Source organism: Nicotiana tabacum, chromosome 9, assembly GCF_000715075.1.
Source record: "Nicotiana tabacum cultivar K326 chromosome 9, ASM71507v2, whole genome shotgun sequence".
In the NCBI taxonomy this organism is placed as follows: Eukaryota; Viridiplantae; Streptophyta; class Magnoliopsida; order Solanales; family Solanaceae; genus Nicotiana; species Nicotiana tabacum.
Window position 1 is genome coordinate 73,838,200 of NC_134088.1, and position 4,914 is coordinate 73,843,113.

Genomic DNA, 4,914 nt, shown 5'->3' on the forward strand with positions numbered 1-4,914 from the left:
TATCAAATTTTCCACTACCGACCGAAAATCGCCAAATTTCCAATTTCACCAATTCAAACCTAATTCTACCACGGATCTTCAAATTACATTTCGGACGCGCTCCTAAGTCCAAAGTCACCTAATGGAGCTAACCGAACCATAAAAATCCAAATCCGAGATCTTTTACTCATAAGTCAACATCCGGTTGACGTTTCCAACTTAAACTTCTAAATAGGATACTAAGTGTCGCATTCCACTCCAAAACCACTCTGGACCCAAACCAACCAACCTGATACAACACAATAGAGCTATATAACACATAAAGAAGTAGAAATAGGGGAAACGAGGCTATAACTCATGAAACAACCGGCCGGGTCGTTACATCATCGGGCTTAATAGTCGAGTGAGTGTTTGCTCGAACTTGAAATAATGTAGCCCGTAGGCTTTATGGTTGATCATGTTTGATCGAGCTCATAGTAAGAGTAGCCCTTAGACTTAATAGTCGAGTGAGTGTTTGCTCGAACTAGAAGTAATGTAGCCCGTAGGTTTTATGGTCGAGCGAGTGTTTGCTCGTGCTCGAAGTAAAAGTAGCCCTTAGGCTTAATAGTCGAGTGAGTGTTTGTCGAACTCCAAGTAATGTAGCCCGTATGCTTTATAGTCGAGCGAGTGTTTGCTCGATATCAAAGTAAGAGTAGCCCTTAGGCTTAATAGTCGAGTGAGTATTTGCTCGAACTCGAAGTAATGTAGCCTGTAGGCTTTATGGTCGAGCGAGTGTTTGCTTGAGCCCAAAGAAAGAGTAGCCCTTAGTCTTAATAGTCGAGTGAGTGTTTTCTCGAACTCGAAGTAATGTAGCCCGTAGGCTTTATGGTCGAGCGAGTGTTTGCTCGAGTTCGAAGTTAGAGTAGCCCTTAGGGTTAATAGTCGAGTGAGTGTTTGCTCGAACTCGAAGTAATATAGCCCTTAGAGTTTATGGTCGAGTGTGTGTTTTCTCGAACTCGAAATAAGAGTATCCCTTAGGCGTAATAGCTGAGTGAGTGTTTGCTTGAACTTGAAGTAATGTAGCCCTTAGGCTTTATGGTCGAGTGAGTGTTTGCTCGAACTCGAAGTAATGTAGCCCTTAGGCTTTATGGTCAAGTGAGTGTTTGCTCGAACTCGAATTAAGAGTAGCCTTTGGGCTTTATGGAGCTTGATCTCGTTGATTTTTCAGTTGGCAGTCCCCGATTTATGGGGTAATTTTTCAAACTCCGGTCATGGTCGGCCCTTAAACCTGTTTGAACATGAAGAAGAAAGATATTTATGAGATATGAGATATCGGTAAAGAAGAAGTTTGTCTTTATAAGTCATTGTACATGTGTTCGTGTTTTGTGTCGGGGTTCGAGCAAAACTACGCGGGCATCATTCCTTTCAACATTTGGCCCTTACACTTTTTCCTATTGAGACTCTGTTTGACATGAAGCAACTTTCTTGCATCGAACTTGACTTATTCGATGGCAATGCCCCCCAGTAATTGAGGTTGATTGTAAAGAGGTCTCGGATACTGTTGAATTGTTCTAAGTTAGCACGATCAATGGTTGCCTCATTAAAAGTCTTGCCAAAAACCCATTTGGGACAAAAAACGGTCTAAGGGAAAAAGAGTGCAACGCGTGCTTTCAGGCCTAAAGGCTTCGAGTTGAAATACAAATGAACATGGGAGGGTCATACCTTAGCAGTAGTATCGTTTTAGGTGTGACACATTCCAATTGCTTGGTAGTTGTTTTCCATTTATCACACCGAGCTTGTAGGAAACTTTTTCGATAATTTCAAGAACCTGATACGGTCCTTCCCAATTCGGACCCAGTTTTCCTTCATTAGGATTTCAGGTGTTGAGGGTGAATTTCCTTAGCACCAAGTCCCCGATTTTAAAATGTCGAAGGTTGGTTCTTCGATTATAATACCTTTTGATCCGCTGTTTTTGGGTGGCCAATTGGACGAGAGCGACTTCTTATTTTTCATCCAATAATTCTAGGCTCATGTTCATGGTTTCGTTATTCGACTTATTTGTCGCATATCGAAATCTGACGATGGGTTCTCCAACCCCAACCGGGATAAGAGGTTCGACGCCATAAACCAACGAGAATGGTGTTGCTCCGGTACTGGATTTCGATGTTGTGCGGTATGCCCACAAGACTTCGAGTAGTATTTCTATCCATTTTCCTTTAGCGTTGGTTAACCTTTTCTTAAGATTTTGTATGATGGTTTTGTTGGTCGATTCGGCATGTCCGTTGTTTATAGGATCCTTTTGATTTTGTGGTCTTCGAGAAACTTAGTTACTTTGCTGCCGATGAATTGCTTTCCATTATCACATACAATCTCGGATGGCATCCCGAACCGACATATGATCTGGTCCCAAATGAAGTCTATCACTTCCTTTTCTCTGATTTTCTCGAAAGCTTGTGCTTCAACCCATTTAGAGAAATAATCAGTCATAAACAAAATAAACTGAGCCTTACCTGGGGCCAAAGGGAGGGGGAAATGATGTCCATCCCCCATTTCATGAAAGGCCATAGAGATAGGACCGAGTGGAGGAGCTCCCCGGGTTGATGAATCATGGGCGCATGTCTTTGACGTTTGTCACATTTTTGAATGAACTCCCTTGCATCCTTGTTCATATCGGTCCAATAATATCTTGCTTTGATTATTTTTGTGACCAACGAATCGGCACCAAAATGATTTCCACAAGTGCCTTCGTGAATTTCACGTAAGATGTAATCGGTGTCTTCTGGTCCCAAAAATATTTCCAGTGGATCATCAAACGTCCTCCTAAATAGTGTTTTGTCTTTGGACAGGGTGAACCGTGTTTCCTTTGTGCGCAGAGCCCTCGAATCTTTTGGATCTGACGGAAGCTTCCCATTCTTGAAGTACTCTATGTATTATTTCTCCAATCCCAGGTTAAACTCGTGGAGTTTATCTATGGCCTTCTTCGATTACCGATCTCATGTGTTGTACAACAGTCTCCGAGTTGAGTTCGTCATCATCGACCGATGAACCTAAGTGTGCAAGAGCGTCGTCCTAGTTGTTCTGTTCTCGAGGTACATGTTGTAAAGTCCATTCCTTAAACTGATGTAGAGTCACTTGTAATTTATCCAAGTACCTCTGCATTCGATCTTCTCGGACTTCAAAAGTAGCGCTGACTTGATTTACCACGAGGAGGGAATCACATTTAGCCTCCACGACCTCGGCTCCCAAGCTTCTAGCTAGTTTGAGACGTGCAATCATGGCCTCATACTCGGCCTCATTGTTAGTCAATGTTATTGTTCTAATAGACTGTCTAACTACATTACCTGTGGGTGATTTTAGTACGATGCCCATTTCGGACCCCTTATCTTTCTAGGCACTATCCGTAAAGAGGGTCCAGATTCCCGAAGAGGTACCCGATTTTGTCAGTAATTCCTTCTCAATCTCAGGTATGAAGGCCGGCGTAAAGTCAGCCACGAAGTCCGCTAAGATTTGAGATTTGATAGTGGTTCGAGGTCGATACTCGATGTCGTACCCGCCGATTTCTATGGCCCATTCGGCCAATCGACCTGAAAGCTCAGGCTTATGCAAAATATTTCAAAGAGGATAAGTGTTACAACATGTATCGGATGGCACTGGAAATATGGTTTTAGCTTCCTAGAGTCACTTATTAAAGCAAGCACTAATTTTTCTAAGTGTGGATATCTAGTTTCGACCTCGCCTAAAGTTCGACTGACATAATAAATAGGGAATTGCATACCTCATTCTTCTTGAATCAGGACTCCACTTACCGCTATCTCCGAGACAGCTAAATATAGATAAAGTTGTTCGTCTGCCTTCGGGGTATAAAGCAACGGTGGGCTGAATAAATACCGTTTTAGCTCTTCCAAAGCCTGTTGACATTGCAGAGTCCATGCAAAATTAATTTTCTTCTTGAGCAGAGAGAAATATCGGTGCTCCTATCTGAGGATCTCGAAATGAAACGTCCTAGGGAGGTTATCCGTCCCGTTAGCCTCTGTACAGACTTTACATTTTCTACCACTGTGATGTCCTTGATAGCTTTGATTTTATTGGGATTAAACTCGATCCCTCGATTGGACACCATGAAACCGAGAAACTTGCTCGAGCTGACCCCGAATGCACATTTTTGGGGATTGAGCTTCATATTGTACTCCCTCAATATGTAAAAAGTTTAATGTAAATGCTTTAAATGGTCTTCTGCTCGCAGGGATTTAACTAACATGTCATCAATATAAACTTCCATTGATTTTCCTATTTGCTTTTCGAACATTTGGTTTACTAGGCGTTGATAAGTTGCACCAGCATTTTCTAGACCGAATGGCATTTTATTATAGCAATAAGTCTCGTACTTAGTGATAAATGAGGTCTTTTCATGATCCTCCGGGTTCATTTGTATTTGGTTGTACCCGAAGTAGGTATCGAGAAAATTGAGAGTCTCGTGGTCGGCCGTGGCATCGATCATACGATCGATATTAGGCAAAGAAAAATAATCCTTAGGGCATACTTTATTCAGGTCTTTATAATCTATGCATATTCTAAGTTTGTTCCCCTTTTTAGGGACTACCACCACATTTGCTAGCCATTCGGGGTATTTTACTTCCCGAATGGATCCTATTTTAAGAAGTTTGGTTACCTCGTCTTTGATGAAGGCGTGTTTGACCTCGGACTGGGGCCTTCTCTTTTGTTTTACCGGATGGAATTTTGGGTCCAAGCTTAGCCTATGAGTGGTGATTCCCGGTGGGATCCCTGTCATGTCAAGATGGGACCAAGCGAAACAGTTCATGTTAGCTATAAGAAATTGAATAAGCTTTTTCCTGAGTTTGGGATCTAACCCCGTGCCCAGGTATACCTTTCGTTCGGGCAGATGTTCGATTAGCGTGATTTGATCCAGTTCTTCAACCGTTGATTGGGTAGCGTCGG